The sequence below is a fragment of the Stenella coeruleoalba genome (genome assembly GCF_951394435.1).
Source record: "Stenella coeruleoalba genome assembly, chromosome: 2".
Classification (NCBI taxonomy): Eukaryota; Metazoa; Chordata; class Mammalia; order Artiodactyla; family Delphinidae; genus Stenella; species Stenella coeruleoalba.
The window spans coordinates 42,740,723-42,760,790 of NC_137147.1; the positions used below are offsets into that span (position 1 = coordinate 42,740,723).

At 39.1% G+C, this 20,068-nt stretch overlaps 1 protein-coding gene and 1 pseudogene across 2 annotated transcripts in view; both read left to right on the forward strand.

Annotated features, from left to right (window-relative positions):
• Positions 1-20,068, forward strand: part of SLC35F4 (solute carrier family 35 member F4) — a gene marked incomplete at its 3' end in the record, with an annotated part of 283,820 nt that overhangs the window by 74,569 nt on the left and 189,183 nt on the right. The gene's annotated exons all lie outside the window — the stretch shown is intronic.
• On the forward strand, positions 408-7,855 carry LOC307181842 (torsin-1A-interacting protein 2-like; annotated as a pseudogene). Its single transcript has 3 exons — positions 408-485; positions 6,427-6,570; positions 7,457-7,855. The product of its transcript is annotated as a torsin-1A-interacting protein 2-like (transcript).

Below are 20,068 nucleotides of genomic sequence, written 5' to 3' on the forward strand. Positions count from 1 at the left end.
GCTGGTCCTGCATAAGGGAGGGGTGTGTGGAAGGGAGGCTTTTGGGTGATGACTGATCTGTTCGTCACTGTATCTGACTAGACACTTTTAAATACTGAATTGGGATTGCAGTTGGAATTTACAGTGATAGTTGATTATCTTTCTAACCTAAGCATGACTGTAAAAGTCAAGGTTAAAGGAAGGACCTGACTGGGTTTAGAGAGACAAGGGAAAAAACACATTTTTGTGATTAAACCCCGTAAGTCTTGCTTATTCAATGTGCCAGTTACAGTGAAGGATTAGCCAAAAGAGAAACACCTGTAAGTTCAGAGGAGCGTTAGCTAGAAGATGACTTGATATGATTCAGCCTTTGATTATTTTGGTCAGTGCCTGGAAACACATTTTTCTATGGGGACCAAACTGTAGGTATGGGCAGTGCCTACTACATCAGCAGTTACCAAGGAGTGGTCGTTTTAAGGGATGCAAAGAAAAGGAATTTTCAAAGAGTAAGATTTAAGCATTTGTTTTAATGTATTATATTAATCAGAATAAACTAAGTGCTGTCATAAACTATCTCAAAATCAAAGTGAGTTAAGAGAATAAAGGGTTATTTTTCACCTCACATCACAGTCCAATGTGGGCTTTAGTGGGGATGGGTTCTGTGTTCCACAGTCGTTCAGGGACTCAGACTCCCTGAGTTTGGGGGCTTTCGGTTCCTCTGGTCCTTGAGTCCGTTTCCTCCAGCCACAGACCGACAAAGAGGGGACATTGAGGATCACTGATGGTGCCAGGAATCACTTCTGTGGCACCGTCCCTTGGCCAGAGCCTGTGACGTGACCCTGCCTAACTGCAAGGGTTGCTGGGAAATGTCTGGTAGCTGTGTGACCAGTGAGCAAAGGAAACGGGGTGGGACTCACCACTGTCTCTCTTCACGGACACCTTATGAGAGGTACAGCCCATCAAATCCCTGATGTCACAGACACAGGGCTGTTGCTTAGGTTGAAACTAAAGTTGCAGAGCCACTTCCTGCTGACCACATGGATCACTCGAAGGCCTGTTCCTGTGGGGAAGGAGTTGGGGTGTCCTTATCACTGCAGATAAGGACACTGAAGGATGTGGTGGGGAAAATGCCATTATGAAAACCCAGAATGATTCAGGTGTATTCAACCTCTGTAACTTTCTGCTTAGGGCATAGCAAAAGGGCAACAAAAATGAATTAAAACCCTCTTTCCCTTCAGGGCACTTTACTCTAATTAATCTTACAGTAAGGCTATTTAAAATGAAGCTTTCATTATTGACTTATCATCAACAGTAATTTCTTGCAAGAGAAAAACAGACTTTTCCAGAGTGGATTTTTAGAAATCAATTGGTGATTATTCTTTGTATTTTATTTTCATTTTTAAACTTAAAATTTTACTATTGAGTGATTAACAGCTATTTCTTGTGCACGAAAAATAGAATTTTTAGGTGTGCATTTTTGTTAAATGGTTATTATGCTTTGCATTTCATTTTTATTTTTATACTGTGAGCACATTGACTTCTTTTCACTGCCTTTGTCTTTATAGTCACTTTCTGTACTTGAGGTGGGTCAGAGCTGAGTTTGGAGCCAGGACACCTGGGGCAGAGCCAAGTCTGCCCCTTACTAGCTGCCTGACTTTGAGCAAATTTCCTAATCTCTCTATGCCTCAGTTTTCTCATCTATAAAACGACAGCAGTAACAGTACCTACCTCATAGGATCGTGGTGAGAATTCAATGAGGTGGTATTTATAAAGCCTGGCATAGACTAAGTGCTATGTATGTTTTTGGTGTTAATCTTTGACAAGTGATACTCAATTTCCTTTTGCAGTAGTTTCCATTTGGCATCATACTTTAAAGTAAAACACAATGAGCCTTTTAAAACAGAAACATTAATAAATAATAGCACAAGTCGTTGTAGAGTGCTATGTCCAGAACTGTGATGTTGGTAAGCAGATAATTCAAGTGTGGACCGTGTCTCGTGTGATCGATGGCTTCCTTATAAATCAGGCAGTAGATTTGACTTGGAGTTTTTGCAAATCAATCAGCAATGAATGAAAGCCCTTTTCTAAGAGTAAGTATAGTGATTTGCTATACTTATTATTGGAATAAAACCACCGTAAAACTGATACTTGAAGAGGCTTGGTTTCTGAACAAGTTGAGATATAGCACAATGCAAAGACAGGGACCATTTATTTCCTGTTTACTGTCAGAAGCCAGTAAAGGTAATGGCTTTGGCTGTACTGGCCTCATGGATTGCTAACAGCTGTGAACCCAGGCGTTAGACAGAACTGCCTAACTGGGCTGGGGCAGGAACCCCCTGGGGGAAGAGGAGGCCCACCCAGTGGAGGCTCCGGGCACAGAGGGACAGAGAACTTGTGCCCAGCGTGAGCAGGCATACTCTCAAGAGAAAGAAAGTAGAGAATGGAGCAGAGCTTGCCTTTTCCATTTGCCCTGAATTTAACAATCCCCACTTGTCACTCCTCTTCCTCAGGGGTGAGAGTGTGCTTATGAAAAATTTCTTTTAGTGAAGGGGAAAACTGTCTCTTTCTAACAAAGGCCCAAACTATTAGGGTGCTCTGTTGTTTGGTCTCCTTTGTAATCATGACTTACAGTGTCTGCACTTCTCTTTCTAGTATTAATTAACTATATAAGGCATCACTCACTGGAGTCTCCTCCACGAATCTGTCATTCTTCCTGGTGAGACTTCTGCTGCACCCACAGACAAATGGGGGGGGGGCAAGTTAAGGTATTTTCTCTTTATCAGGAAGAAAAAGAAAAGTAGTGGAGCCCCTGCTTAAAAAAAAATCAGTTCATGGGTGATCTTAGTTGCTGTGATGCAACTGGTGTGTGTGTGTGTGTGTGTGTGTGTGTTCGAATAGACAGGAGGTGATTTTTTTATTTTTTGGCACTTTCAGATCATAAGAGAATTTAACATTCAGCAAACTCCCAAAATTGCTCCTGAGCCTTCCTAGATATTTAGGTAAATCTTTAGGTAAAGTGAGACACAGTAGTCTTTCATTGTTAATTTTACAAACTGCCAATAATCTACTTTCCATATCTTTTAAAGCTATGCTTGTAAAATGACATAGCCTATTAATTTTTAATGAATGTTTCTAGATTTTAAGCACACAAAATTATCAACTAGTAATAGCATGTGTAATTTTCTGAAGCTGAAAAACAATAGCACAGTTGTTTATTTATGCTTTGGTCTGCTAAGCTTATCATTACCAGACAAGGAAATAGCATATCATATTTTTACAAACTGTTTAACGGTAGTTATTAGTAGCAGTTCCTCACAAAGCCAGGTGGCAAGTAGTTTTATTTTTTTCAAAAGTTTGCTTTGGAAATGAAAACACTATTGCTTTATACAAAATTACTTTTGCAATATGGGAATTCTGATTTAAAAAAAAGAGACATTGTCCCTCCATAGCACAGTGGTAACATTTTTAAGATTCTAATGACATACTCAGGAAACATTCATAAATCAGTTAAGTATCTAGCACAGTAATGTTTTACTCTGTGTGGCCTTGGGAAAATGATTTCACATTTCTATTTTCTACTTGTCTTTGAAGAAATAGAGATCATGGTAATCTATTAACATCTTTGAAGCTCTCTGGGATAAAGAATATGCTAATTATTCTTTTGATATTATAATATTTATACTTTATTTAAATATGACTTTTGAATTAGACCAGTCCATTCTGTTGAACTAATGACAAATTTGGAGATATGATTGGTGTGTCTTTGGGACACAGAATTTCCACGTCCTATGTAATCTCAAAATTTCTCTGGTCTTGTGATAATAACATGGCAGCTTCATTTTTAATGACCATGCTGTAAGGCACTGTTGACTCTTTTCTAGAGATTATATCATTTCATTGTTTTGGTTAACATTAGTTTGAAAAAATTGCAGCTCTAATTTTAGCTGTGGGGACAAATATTTGTGTTGTTGGTGATTAACAAGACTTCTGAAGGTCAGATATAAATACATAAACTCTACTGCAATATTAGTTTGCATTTCCCCTTTTTTGGTAAGGGTGTGGAAAAAACCAGAACAAAGTATACCAAAAAGGGAATGATAGTTTGAAAGAATAAAGTTGTAATTTAGAAAAGGTAATTTCAAAAGATACCTTGAGTAATGCATATTCAATATGAAAAATACTGGTAATGCAGAAAAAAACAATCACTCAAATGTTCTATTACTTAAAGACAGTGTGTTAACAATCTTGAGAATATTCCAGATCTGGTTTTCTAGTACACTTTCCTTTTACATTGTTGTGATTATACTATTGATACTATTGTATGTGCTGCTTTTTTCATTTACTATTAGAACATAAGCAATTTATAAATTGTCACAAACTTCTCACAAACTTTTCATTGGCAACATAATCTATTATCAAATGGTATAGAATAACAGATCATTTACCCTTATTAGTGTGATTGGTGCTCTGATATTTACTGAGTTTTGAGAGTTTATCCTCTCTCATTTATTCTCTCCTCTCTGCTTGGTCTGCTAAACAAAACTAAGGCTTTGGTGCATTTACTATAAAAGTTCTAAACCTGCCTGAGCAGGACTTCTGGTTCCAAAAGACAGAGCAGCATAAAACTCAGATGCAACATGGTAATTACATTATTTAATTATGAGACAGATATGTGCACATTTCTCTGTAAAGTGGATTTGTTCAAACTCAGTAGCTTCTGGATCCTAGGAGAAATTGAAATATTGTCTCTTGAGAAAGTGTGTGCTTCTGGCAACAAAAATGAAAATAAACAAGTGGGACTACATTAAACTAAGGAGGTACAGCACAGCAAACAACAAATTGAAAAGGTAACCTCCAAAATGGAAAAAAAAGTTCACAAACCATATATCTAATGAGGTTAATATATAAAATATATAACTCATACAACTCAATAGCAAAAAAAAAGCAAATAATTCAACTTAAAGGTGGGCAAAGGACCTGAATAGACATTTTTCAAAAGAAGGCATATAAATGGCCAAGAGGTACATGAAAAGATGCTCAATATCACTCATCGCCAGGGAAATGCAAATCAGAACCACAATGAGATACCACCTCACACGTCTTAGAATGGCTATTATCCAAAAGACAAGAAATAGCAAGTGTTGGAGAAGGGTGGAGAAAAGGGAATACTTGTGTACTATTGGTGGGAATGTAAATTGGAGTAGTCATTACGGAAAACAGTATGGAGGTTCCTCAAAAAATCACAAATAGAACTACCAACTGACCCAAACATCCTACTCTAGGTATATATGTAAGAAGGAATTGGGAGGATTCCCTGGCAGTCCAGTGGTTAGGACTCCATGCCCTCACTGCCGAGGGCCTGGGTTCAATTCCTGGTTGCAGAACTAAGATCCTGCCACAAACCCATGTTCATTGCAGCATTATTCACAATAGCCAAGATATGGAAACAACCTAAGCGTCTGTCAGGCTATGAATGGATAAAGATGTAGTAGACACATACAGTGAAATGTTACTCAGCCTTGAGAAAGAAGGAAATCTTGCCACGTGTGACAAGATGGTTAAAGCTTGAGGGTATTATGCTAAGTGAGATAAATCCAACAAAGAAAGACAAATACTGTATGACCTCACTTAAATGTGGAACCTAAAAAAGTCAGACATAAAAACAGAGTAGAATGGTGGTCACCAAAGGCTGGGGGGTGGAGGAATTGGGGAGATGTTGTTTAAGATGATGTTTACAGCTAGTAGATAAATAAGCATAGTGAATAATAGTCAATAATGCTGTACTATAAACTTCAAAGTTGCCAAGAGACTAGATCTTAATTGTTCTCATCACACACACAAAAAATGATCATTATGTAACATGATAGAGGTATTAGCTATCAGCTTGGGTAGTAAACATACATAGAATCTAAGTGTATCAAACCAACACATACATCTTAAACTTACACAATGTTACGTGATCTCAATTTTAAAAAATTAAAATATGAAAGTCCATTTTTAAAGAAAAATAAGGTGTGTGCTTGAGAGTCTCATGGCTTATGGTGGTAAATAGCTGCAGCAGCCCCAGGCTGAGTGCGATGTGGAAGACAGTACAGTATGTGGTAGTTTGTGAAAACCAATTCATCTGAATGAACTTTCAGGAGTTTTTAGATTTTTCCACAATTTTACCTCTTTCCCAATAAAGGTCTAACTCTTTTTTTTTTTTTTGCGGTACGCGGGTCTCTCACTGTTGTGGCCTCTCCCATTGTGGAGCACAGGCTCCGGACGCGCAGGCTCAGCGGCCATGGCTCACGGGCCCAGCTGCTCAGTAGCATGTGGGATCTTCCCGGACCGGGGCACGAACCCGCGTCCCCTGCATCGGCAGGCGGACTCTCAACCACTGCACCACCAGGGAAGCCCAGGTCTAACTCTTTTTAATCAAGCTAACCATTTAGGGTCATTAATTAGGATCACTTAAAACTGAGTGTAAGGGACGGGGACGACGTTCTGTTCCGCTGCGTCCAAGGGGTGCAACTCGGCGTTGTGGAGCAGAAAGAACACTCAAAGGGCTTTCCTGACATTGACAGTCGATTTAAAACCCTGCTAGAATTTGTAAGTGTGTGAAGCATTCCCAGACCCTTCAACCAACTCAACAGCAGCTACTTCCCTGTGACTGGGTCCTGATTAAGGTCCTCCCAAGAAAGACTTCATTGCATCCATGCTCAAGAGGACTCTGCCAGGTTTTCCTGACCCCTCTACATCGCTATCAAGTGCCAAGCCCTTAAGACTTGGGTATATGTATTGCAACAGCAAGAGTGCCAGTGCCCACCAAAGACCCACTGGACCTGTCAGCTCCTCTGTTTCACCAAGCAGACATAATAACTTACCAGCAAAGCAGAGTAAGCCAGGTGCCTCTGTGTGATACCACCAGCTGATAACATACAACAAAAAATCATTAACTTAGACTAGAACCCTACCTTTTCTTGAGAAGCTGGGATTGAAAGGAGCTATTCTGAGATCTGTGCTGCTAGTAAGTGACTGATAACATAGACTGGATCAGTCCCTGAGTTCAGAGACTTGGTTGCAAGTGAGTGAAAAATAGACAACGAGAGGCTTCCCTGGTGGCGCAGTGGTTGAGAGTCCGCCTGCCAATGCAGGGGACACTGGTTCGTGCCCCGGGCTGGGAAGATCCCACATGCCGCGGAGCGGCTGGGCCCATGAGCCATGGCCACTGGGCCTGCGCGTCCGGAGCCTGTGCTCCGCAACGGGAGGGGCCGCGACGGTGAGAGGCCCGCGTACCGAAAAAAAAAAAAACAAAAAAAACCCCGAAATGTTGAAGAATTGCACAGAGGTGCAAGCCACATTTTACCCTCTCCAAGTAATGGTGGTTGGACTGAGAAAGTGCTAAACCAAACCTGTAATAGGACTGGTTGTTTGATGTCTCTCTTTGTCATTGTGGCCTCTTACTATTACATTGCTTTCTGTGTTGTCTCTCTAGGTCCCCTTGTTCTCAGATAATTCACATTGCCCTGACTGGACAGCAATGGTTCCCTAGTTTAGAACTAGGCCACTGGTTGTACCAAACTGAACTGGTTGAGAATGAATGTTGCCAAGTATTCTTAGACCGTATTAACAGAGCTGGTTATTGCCCTGAGTGTTATCCTGATAATCCTGCTAATAGAAGCCTCGTTCTTCCTTGGTCTTTCCCACTTGAGGGGGCTCCCCAAAATCTTACCAGGTGGACCTTTGAAAAAGCTTGCCACCCATTTCTTCTGGGTCCTCCACTGTTAGAAAAAGGATATATGACTCTAGAGTTGCTGGTTTTAACCCTGCATTACAGTGAATCCCGATCAGAACAGACAAAACTTTGAACAAAAAACCTGGCCAAAGCAAATAACTTCTTAAACTTAAGATTTTCTTAAAGTAAAAATCATGGAGACTCCAGAGGGTTGTGTACTAGTAGCCCAAGGAAGATGGAAAAATGACTCCTTTCTATATCTGATCCAGACTGTCACTGCTCTGGGAAGCTGCTTAAATTGTTGTTGGATCTGCTTCCGGGGTCTATGCGTCTCTTCTTCAGCATGAATTTAATCAGCATTCCAAGCCAGACTGTTCATCTAGAACCTGACTAACCCATATTTCCTATGTTTTGGAATTAGCTTACTCCTAAAAATCTCCACAGCCTAATGATTGACATTATTATGACACGGTAGTCCTGGAGGAGAAGCCCCCTACTGTGTGTACTTTCATTATATTCTAGTGATAACTTTTGTGGGAAAGCATCCTTGTAGCTGAATTCTAGATTATTCCAGTAAAACAACTAGACATTTTAATAATAAACTATATTGTTCTAAATTCTACCTCATATATTAATCGGTGGTAATTATATATATATATAATTTATTCATATATAACTGTTTATTCATCATTGGCTCTATTTAACTCATCCTCAGTGTGGGTATGACATGATCGATAACTGGTCACTGTCAGAGAAATCACATTCAATCAGGCAACACCTATATAGGTGACATAAAAGCATGCAGAAATGCCTCTGTCTACATCTCCTTGGCTCTACGTAAGCAAATACTATCTTGTCTTTGTGGTGACTGAACGTAGAATGTCCTCCCCTGGCAATGGAAAAGTACCTGTCCTAGGAGATAGGTGACTAAAGAAGTTACCCAGCTTGACTCCATATATATTATGAACAGTTTAGCGGAAGCATTTTTCTTAGAACTAAGAAGGTCTTACCTGACAATGTCCTCATTCTGACCTTCACTTGTTCATAAGAATCATGGAACTAGAGTTCAGGTAAGAAACTTAGAAAAAGCAGTTGAAAACATCTCAGAGGCCACTGAACAATTTTAAAATTCCACTTAAGATTCTAGATAATCCAGTGCTTGTGTAGCAACTCAATGTTCTCAAGGTCCCAGGTCCTTTCTCTCTTTCCCCTCCGGGATCCTTATCACATTGGCTTTTTGTCCTCATAGTTCTCACCAAGTACTAGTAGCTTGTTGCTGCTCCAGACGTTTCAATCCCAATCAAAGGCCGGAAGTAGGGAGCAAAAAGCTTTCTCCTTTCAGGTCTGTTTCTTTTATTGGGGAAGAAGATCTTTCTCAAAAGTCCCTCACAAATTTTTTCTTACATCTCATTACAGCAAGGATTTTTTCCATACATCCTTGAATCACAAGGGAGCCTGGGAAACCTGGCAGAGGGGAGTGGAGTTGGCATTGCCTGGATAGGGCACGTTGTCTCCCCTAATAAAATCAGAGCTCTTTTAGGAAGGAAGAAGGAAGGAATGAATGGCTGTTGGTATGCAACAAATCATGCCTGCCACATGTTGTTAAAAAGTCACTTGTTAGTCTGTTTAAAGGATGTATCCCAGAGATCTACCCTGTATCCGCCTTATGTCTGTCATGATGGACGTTCTCTTCTGTTTTATTGCTGAATAAGCTGTATGGACTGCTAAGAAAAACAGAAACAAAACCAAAACTGACTGTAGAAGATACTGTTGTAATTTGTGTGCGGTTTTCAAATTGACATCACTGTCATTTTGACACGCTTGTGACGGTGTTGAGTACACTTGGCTCTGGTTCTGTGATTCCTATATAGATGGTTAGGTGTTTTATCTTGTTCTCTAGGCATTTCCTTCATTCTCTATATGTTATTTCCTTGCAGGGTCTGTCAGTCAGCCTTTCTTGTAATGATGCTGTGTAACGACCTCAAAATCTCAGAGGCTTACAACGAAGTGCTTTTTTCCTTGCTCATGGGTCTGTGGTGTTCCCCTGGACTCAGGTAGCCTCAGGCTATGTTCAGGGCTGCTGCATGGGTCTCTTCTGGGGTTCAGACTGAATGCACAGTGACTACCTTAGTATATTTCCCTGTGGAACTGGCAGAAGTACAGGAGGGCAACCCAAATGCACAAACCCATTTTAAGTCTCTGCTTGTATTATTTTTACTGATATCCCATTGAAAAAAGTAAGTCATATGGCTAAATCCAAGCTCAGGGGGTGTGGCAGTACAGTCCACACACTACCAGAATATGGCAAGGACATATAATACTACTATAAGAGAGCGACAAATTGAGACCCATAATTATATTTACCATACAGTGTTTAACATGTTATATTTGGGGCTTAGCTATTTTTTTTCTCTATTGGTTTCTATTTTCATAAGGCAACTGGTCTCTTCTGTGCGTTTTAAAATGTCTTTTTCATCAGAGGCTTTTCCTCCCAGATAGCTTTGCATAAGTTTTATGGGCATCGAATACTTTGCTGTTACTCTTCATAGAATGTTTGAGTTGGAAGGTACCTTAGAGTTTCAGTTCTATCACTTTGCAGATCAGAAAACCGAAGTCCAGAGAGGTTAGGTGACTGGTATAAGAACACACAGCTAGCCAATGACAATATATTTTCACGTGCAAAGTGAGGAGCAGGACATTTTAAAGTTCCTTTTGACACTTATGTCCTGTCTCATTCTAAGCCAGTTCCCAGGGCCACTTCCCGGGAGGAGTTCAGCTGGCCTGCCTACTTTGGAAATACTAAGCACAGAATAATAGATGGCAAGGGCAGAGGGAGCACGAATGAGCCCCACGCCCCCTCGCCCTGCAAGCTGGCTGGCAGGCAGTGTCCGTCCTCCCCAGCAGGCGAGGCGGAGGCCTGGAGTGCTGGGCTCTGGGGAAGAGGCACAGGTCTTCTGAAGGTCAGGTGGATGACCTCTCCCTGAGAACACCTTTTAAAATGGTTTCATGAATCCTCCCAGCTGCTACGAGATTATAGCAAGGTGTTTTCTGTGGACACTTGGGCATGGTTTTGAAAGCTCTTTGGTGTGAGAGAGAGTCATGAAATTAGGAAGTTTGAGATGATTTGTGTATGTGCAAGAGCAAATTAGTGTGTTTCCATATTTTAACGGAGCAGCAAGAGCACATCCATCTTGTCATTGTGTACAAAATTGTTAACAGTTTCATTTGTGTCACCTATCATCTGAGATTCCCAGTGAAACTGAGTAGTTCATCAACATCAGGTAATATTTATTGACAGTCTGTGCCTGTGCGTGTGTGCACGGGTGTAAGCCCCTCAGCTTGGTGCTTAACTGCTTCATTGGTTTCCTTCCATCCGCTGTGGCCAGGAGCCAGCTGTGCCTACTTGTTTCATTCTGCACATATGGTGCTTTCAAATGACACTATTTACATGCAAATTAAAAAAACAATCATTTTTTGGAGGAAGAACCAAATTTCAGTTGGTTGTTTTTGCTGCCTGAGAAGTTCTTTCCATTACCTATCTGCTCTTAGTGCTTTTGTGTATACGATTGTGATACGTTACAGTGATGTCAGTTTGAAACAAGTTGCATAGATAGGATGATAACACTTCGAATCATTTCTAACTTTGACTGAAAAAAAAGTTATATAAAACTTAAAATGCCCACATCAGAATTAGCAGCAGTTTACTGTGCAGCTGAGGTGATCAAGCAAATGCTCATGGACCTGATGAAAATAAGAAATGATTATTTATCAGAAATGAAACCTGCAATACAAGGGTGGAGAATTTTACTCTGTAGAAATAAAAAGTTAAATATTTTTATTATTAATATAATTATTCACAAGTTCACTGCAGAAATATTTTTATACTATAAGTTATGTATCACTTTCAGTAATTTAATTGTTTAGAAATCAACTTGGTATTTCACTGTGTTCCTTTTTCAAAGGAATGAGATTTGTTCTTTTTCATCTAGTGGTTTCTAGTCCAACTGATTTCTGAGTCACTTTCCTGCAGCTGATATTTCTGACAGAATTTATAGTGCTGTGTCATGAATGATTTAGGATTTTTAACTGTACTTGACCACCACATGGCCAGATTGGTTAAATGACCTGAATGTGTAAAGTTGGCCAGAAATTCTGATGACTTCACTGTGGTCAGTTGAATCACTGGGAGTAAACATGGTGGCAAACTCTTGAATCTTTTTTTTTCCTTTCTTTCTTTACTCACATTGGGGCCTCAGTGAATGCTTCCTAAATGACTGGAGTCTTTGAGCTTCTTTTAGATTACCTAAGAGAAACCTGAGGGCTGAGCACACACGTGAAAGCCATAGACAAAACATGAAAGTTTGTTTGCCAAGATTTTTCTATTTTTTCATTGATCCAAACCTGGCAGGCATTCAAAGTTGTATCCATACATATAAACTGACTAGGGAAGGCTATGGCTACATTTAATGGAAATATTAGCAGATAACATTTATTGAGCACTTACAAAATGCCAAGTTGTGTGATAAGCGTACATCATCTCTTTTAAATCCGGTTAACAACCCTTTGAGGCAAGGAGCTCATTTAATATCTATTAATAGATGAGGAAATTTGGTTTCCAGAAATAATGTAACATGTTCAATGTTATGTAGCTGGTAAGTGGTGGAACATGAATTCAAAACCCAATCCTCTGAATTCCACCAACATCTTCAAGATTTCTGGTCTTTTCATTAATCTCCGATGCCAATATGTATGACAATTGAATCCTTAAAGGGTCATTTTTTTCAGAAATACATTTTATCTGTGCATCTGAAGCACATAATCTTGAGTAGTTTTATTCATATATTGTTTGAAGGGTATTATAGTTGTGACATTTTCAGAACATACCCAAAGAGACCTTTTTGTCTCAGGTCCAGTGGCCAGAATGATAAATGAAATGGGAAATCTTAATGAAGTCCAAGCCAAAGGGTGAGTTAAAATGAGCCATGTGGGCCCACAGATGAAGTGAAGCGAAGTGTTCATGGCTGCTGTAAAGGAGAAAGTCGAAAAAGAACATTTAAGAAATGAGCATAGATAACCTCTGCTTTAAGAGTATATAGATTTTTCTCTAAGTATTGCTTGAGCTACATCATGAATTTTGCTACACAGTATTTTTATAACTCTTCTGAACTTAGTGTGTTCTCATATCTAGTATGATTTCTCTGAGTCATTTAGAAAGTGTGTTTCTTAAATTTCTAAACATATTTTCTTTCAAGGCTATCTTTTGCTAATTGATTCCTAAGCTAATTTATTCTGTGATGAGAGAGTAGATTTGTGTGATACTGATTTTCTAAAAATTTTAGAAATTTTATTCCTGGCCTACCATATGATCACTTTTGTAATTTTTTAATGTATGTCTGAAAATATGTGTTCTATATACATATGTATATGTCGTATCTTATTGTGTCTTTGAAATCTTTTGTATCCTTATTGTCTGCTTAATCAATGAATCATTGAGAAAAGTGTTAAAATTTCCCACTAAAGGGTAGATTTATCAGTTTTAAAAAAAATGAACATAGAAAAGGAGAAACAAATGTAATTTTTCTCAGGTATACCCCTTTCACTATGAATTAAATTGTATTCTGTTAATCAGAGGTCCCTGGGCACATTCTTGGGATTTGGGAAGTTACGCAGTAGAGGAAAGTGGGCCTTTAGAGAATTCTCTTCCCTGCTTTTCAGACACAAGTTTCTATTTTTTTAAAAAGATAATTCATACACGTTTGTTTTGTTGGGTGCTGTAAAAAGCAAATTTCTCAACTGTGGCCTCATTTCATTGTCAGGGAAAGCAGGCAGAGGAGTTCCCATTGAAGTGGCTGGGTCATCCAACATCAAGGAAAGGAAAATGGAGTCCTAGGCCAGGAGTCAGGGTACTACCATCGTTGCCATCTAGATTCAGTTGTGATGTCTGGCATCATCACAGAGATATTTCATGTCATGTAATACTCTGGGCAACAGAGGGCTAATTTTTCAATATCAAAACATTTGATATATTATGATTAACCTGATAATCATTTTGATTACATTTGTATAATATAATAAATATTTTCCTAGTTACTCTGCTGGTGATGGGTATGGTGAAACTGTCCTTGATAAGCGAGGGTAGTTTGGTAAACATTTGTTACTTGTGCTACTGTCTCATGCATGGATGTACTCTCAAAGATTACTGGGGTGTATTGGTCTTACTTGGATTGCTTTGCCTTCAGAACTCTGTTGTTCTTCTTATGGTTTTCCTCCTTCAATCCTTAGGGAAGATTTGTTCCGGGGAATTTATTTACTGGTGGCAAGAATTGACCACATGGCTTCTGTGACTAACGCATACTGATTTCTCAGGGCCCAGAGTTAGCATTGGCTTCTGAGAACTCCATTCGAGATCCTGGGGACAACACGGCCGCAACTGTATGGAATCTGCTTTCACAAAGTAACTGGCAGTTGCCACAGACACTTAAGGAATTGTCAGTTAGTTTCACATTTCGGGTCATGTTTGAGGGATTGTTTCTCTAGAGCCTCTTTTGCCACAATTTCTATTAAAAAAGACTATTCTTTACACAGCTATTTTTTAAACTTGAGTAACCGATACCTGTGGTGGAAAAGTTACAGCTAAATATGCCAGACTGGCTTTCCTGATAAAAGATGTATCTTAACTGTGGCAGAGAGAAAAAAAAAAAAAAAAGCCTTGATGGCAGACAGACCTGGGTATGAATTCTGGCTTTGTCTCATACTAACTGTAAGACTTTATGGTTTCCTGGCTTTGTCCTATACTAACTTTAAGACCTCAACAGGGTGTTGTCTGTTGCCTCATCTGTAACGTGGATCCAAAAGTGACTTCCCTGTAGGGTTGGTGGGTTACTTACGGTGTATGTGCCTAATGCATATTCCTAGCTCATCGTAAGTGCTCAATAAAAACTCGTTGATATTGTTTAACATATATAATTGGTTTCAAGGCAGACAGTTGTCTTCAGGGAAGCAGCAAATAATCTTGGTGTCCCTATATTTTTTTATTGCAGAATTTCTTTCCTGAATTTGGTTTTGAACGTTACATTTACTTTCATGATCTGGAAGAGAACATTTTGAGAAAAATATCCCCCCCCCCACGCTAACTCACTGTTCATGGCTTTTTGCTTCCTGATAGTGAAAAAGTGACTAAGAGCCCGTGTAGTACAGCATATTATATAAGCCTCAAGTGTATTTCTTTGGTGTTGTATCACAGATAGGTTTTCCTATTTCTATGTGTAATGATAGGGATAGGTAGGGAATAGAGAATGGATTATAAAGCCAAAGACAGTGCATGCTGTGCAAGGTGAAATTAATTATGAGAACACACTGTGAAGCACAGGTGCACCTAGAAAAAACATAACTGCACAATTTAAAAATATACTGGACAATTTTATAAAGTGACAACCTATAACTTCGGGGAAACAGTGGGTAGCAGGATTTATGTCTATGGAACTAACTTTTCGCCTTCCATTCTATATTGACAGGAAATATCCCCCTTCCAGTTCCTCCACATATGTTACTGCAGTATTTGTGCAATTTCATTACAGCTTCACAGCACCTTTGGTCCAAAGGGACTTGTAAACCGGGGAGCATATTTTCAGCCCCACTACTGGAAGGCAGAGGAATTTGCAACTGCACATTAGAAATTAGTTTCTAGAATTATTAAATGGGATATGGACACAAATGGAAGTGAAGTGGGTGAGGTGAGATTTCAAGTCAGGTGCATTCACAATAAGTGCAGAGTGACGAAAAAATCTGACTTAATGAACTTGGAGGAACTAAAGCTAGGAGCAAAGTCATTAGAAGAATATAAGGTAAAATTATACTCTCTGAAAGACTCCATCGAAGCTATAAAAGCAGTTGGAGGCCCTGAAATAACACTGGTGTTGTTTATGAAATGAGGAGTAATCTGTGAGGCATCCATGGGGGTAAAGCCTGATTTGGAATTTTAAATCAGCCGGTGAAGTTTTGAGCATGTGAAATACTAGTGCCTCTGTTTTTCACACTAAGAAATTTGAAGTGGAGAAATCCTGTGCCCTAGGTGTGCAGGACAAAATAGTTGTTGGTATCAGTCCTTCTCATGGTTTTCAATGCACTGAGGTAGACACAACAACCAGATTTTACTATTCTGTACTGTGACTTACAGGGTAATAGGTTGGCCTGAGAGTTCCAAGCATTTACTAGATTATGAAACATACCAGGATCCATATTCATTTGCTCACCATGGAGAGAGGAACCTAGGAGATTTGACGAAACAGTTGTTGCAAATCACATATATGCAAACTCTCTTCCCATTACCCTAACCTGCCGCCAGATTCCCCAGCTGCACAGCTTGGGGTGCTTGGAGAGCTCACGAGGAAGAGAGAGGCCATGGAGGTGGAAAAATAGCCCAAGAGGTTAAGCCTGCCTTGACCTTTTTCCCCACCCCTCAGAATGCTTGATTGTAGACCTTGTTTTTCTGGGAGCTTTGATCATCAGTTATGAGACGGCCCTTAGCTCAGTGATAATAACTAAGTAGAAAATACAATATTTCTGGCTTCTTAACTGTAAAAGCGAAACACGCCATGCCTGACATCCCCTACCATCACCCACACTTCCCAAAGACAACCCCTAAATGCTGCATGTCGGCCAGTGACCACATTGCACAATAATCAGACAGACGTCCTGTCATTTAGGCCTTGCACTGCCACCACTTTGTCAGATGGGAAGAGCCTTGTGACCCCCATGCCCTCCCCTTTGAATTACCCTCTGAAGTGCACTTCTGTGCTACTGCTGACAGGCATTTACCAGGCTGTTCCCTCACTAGTGCGGGCTTTCATCTCATTGCTCCAAATGGATCACCTGGGACCCCGCTCTACAGTCCACAGAATTATCGCTGGGTTAGTGTTTTTATAATTTTGTTTTCCTGTGAGTTTTTTGTTGTTGTAGGACTTCGTCTTCTAAATTCAGAACTGGAGCCCTTGGCGAAGGAAGCAGAGATGGTGTTTTTAAATGATTAATGCAAAGCATCAATAAAATATTGAAAATATAGCTGCTCTTTTTCAAAAAAGGCTCCCCCTTAGGCTATGGGAAACTGTAGTCAAAATCCATTTAAAATTTATATTACATCAGGTTTTATACAGAAAGGGACAGAAAATCCATAATCATTTCTTTCAAAACCCCCACTTAAAGCTCTGTTACAGAATCTCTAAGCACCCTGACAACACTGTAAGAGGTACCCTTTGTCCACACTTCGGTACTTTTCTCAGGGGCCTCGTAGTAGGTGATGACGCGGCCCCTCTAGCACTGACTTCGTTTTTCTGATTGAATGCCTGCCTGCCTTTGTGGTTCTGTGCAGCCTTTGTTCAGAGATATTTCTTACTAAAATCCACAAATTCACCTCCCGAAATGCAAAGGGCAGGTTCCATTCACTAAATGTTAAATAGATAACATGTTAGATGTGTGACATTGAAATTATGCAGTTATTTTATGAAGTTTGGGATGATTGCATCTGCACAGATTCAGAACCCAATCTTGTATTTCTGTGGAAGAATGTTGAACGGTCTGGTGTGTACTCTTCAGAGAATAAATTCACCTGCTTTGCATAGAGGCACTTTCAAGGAAAACATGTACAGCAGGTGCTATGGCTGAGCTGAAAGAAATCATTGTTATGAAAAGGATGGGTGCCTGGCCTTGTGGGTTGAGCTCATGACTGCTCTTGCTAATGGAAGCCCAGCTGGGCTATTGGAGCCTATTAACAAGGCACTGAGGCAGAGTAGCAGAACGGCTTTAGTAGAAAAGCCTGTGGGTTGTTCTTACCAGGGTTGCTCTAAGTATTAGGGCTGATGCTATGTTCTCTGAAGTCAAGGGTGATGTTTTCTGGAAATGTCTCACAAACTTAAGATTCTTTACAGTAACTGGAAAATGAGAACCAAGGCTGTCTCTTATAGAAGTATCCCTCATGGTTGAGATAAAATTAAGTTTCCTTTCCCCCCTCTCTGTGTAATTTTTCCTGTGTATAATTTATGGTAATCCCAAACCCAAACAAATTGAGAAAAATTGTGATATGCCATTGACGCAGAGAGCTATTTTGAGAATTTTAGAAGGGTTTCGTGGGGGACTGATTAGTGAATCCATGAACATTGCTGGCCAAAAATAAGAAATTAACTTTGTGACATTCCCTTCCCCGGTTCATTTCACTGTCTACTGTTCTATGGGTCTTGCTGTTCACAGGACGGTTTTGGAGAACATCATTGCAGTTTTGGAAAGATGTTTCTTCTTTTCCTTGCCTCTTTAACAAAAAATAGGATTCTTGGTATGTTCTCTTAGAAATAATTTTCTCTGGAGTTGAACTAGGTCTCTAAATTACAAAGGCAAATTTGTTTTAAAATTTACACCCCTAAATCTTATTGGGTAAATGGAAAAGAAGCATTTTAATGTAGGCAAAGCCAACAGAATACCTTAAAATATTCATTGTTTTACCCTTTTTGTATTGTCTTTGGTTTTGGTGTCAAGATAAGACAACTCACAAAATGAGTTGGGAAGTGTTCCCTCCTCTTCTATTTTCTGGAAGAGATTATGTAAAATTAGTGTTAAGTTTTCTTTAAATGTTTGGTAGAATACTGGAGAGTGAAAACATCTGGACCTAAAGATCTCTTTCTCTAGAGTTTTTAATTATGAATTCAATTTCTTTAACGGTAGTAGGACTATTTATATTATCTATTTTGTCGTGGTTGAGTTTGGTAGTTTGTAGTTTTCAAGGAATTGATGCACTTCTTCTAAGTTGTAGGATTTATATGCATAAAGTTTTTTGTAATATCACCTTTTTATCCTTTTAATGGCTACAGGATCTGTAGTGATAGTCTCTGCTTCATACTTGATATTGGTGACTTGTGTTCTTTCTCTTTTCATTTTTGTCTGTCTTGCTAGAGGCTTATCGATTTTACTGATTTTTTTTTTAAGAACCAGCTTGTTGTTTCATCGATTTTCTCTATTATTTACCTATTCTCAATTTCATTTATTTCTACTATTATCTTTATTATTTCCATCCTGTTTACTTTGGGTTTACTTTGTTCTCCTTTTTCTAGTTTCTTGATCCATTTAAGAGCTTCCTGCATTTCTAATGTAAGCTTTTTAGTACAATAAATTACCCTCTCAGCACTGCTTTAGCTGTATTCTACATATTGCGATGTGTTGTTTTTTAATTTCAGTTCTAAGTATTTTTAAAATTTCCTTTGAGACTTTCTTTTTGGCCCAAGGATTATGGAAAAGTGTGTTTATTTTCCACACATTTAGAGATTGGTCTTGTTTTCTTTCTGTTATTGATTTTTAGTTTGATTCCATTATGATCAGAGAATACACATTCTAGTCAGATTTCAGTTCCTTTAAATTTGTTAGGTTTGTCTTATGGCCAAGGATATGGACTATCTTCGGGAATGTTCCATGAATGGCGTTTGAAAATGTATTCTGCTATTGTTGACTGTAGTGCTCTATATGTGGCAATTGGATCATGTCAGTTGATTTTGTTTTGCAGATCTATGTCCTTGCTGATTTTCTGTCTCCCAGTTCAATCAGTTGGTTAGAGGAGGGTGTCAAAGCCCCCAACTATAACTGTGGATTTTTCTGTTTCTCCTTTCAGCTCTCTCAGTTTTTGTTTTATGTTTATTAAGGCTGTGTTGTTTGGTGAGTACACATTCAGCATCATTATGTCTTCCTGGTGGGTGGATCCTTTAATCATTTTTAGTGCCCTTCTTGTCTCTAGTAATTTTCTTTTCTCTGAAGTCTGCCTTATTAGATATTAATCACTCCTGCTCTTCAAAATTAATATTTGCATGGTATATCTTTTCCCAGCCTTTTACTCTTGACCTATAGGTTGTTGAATTTGAAGTAAATTTCTTACAAACGGCGTATAGATGAGTTATGTTTCACTATCCATTCTGCCAATCTCTCTTTTGATTGGTGTATTTAGGTTAAAATTAATTGGTCTATTTATATTGAAAATAATTATTAGTATGTTAGAACTTAAGTTGGGAAAGTAACTTTTATTTTTATTTTCTGTCTAACATTCTCTTATTCTGCCTGATTTTTTTGTTAGACTAGAGCCTCTGGGAAGGAAAGAAGCTATTATCATAGTATCAATACCTTGGCTTCAGTAACCTGTGACTACAAAATACATTTGAATTTCATTTTAAGTACCAATCATCTGATTATCATGTGCTGTGCTCAAACAGGTCCCCCAGTTATTTCTAAGGGCTCTGTTTTATGCTGTCTCATGCTCAGTAATGGGTTTCCATGCTCCTGGGCTCTTGCCTAACCTGCCTTGGCTGTCAGTGACTCTCACCATATCCCCACGTTACTGCGTGC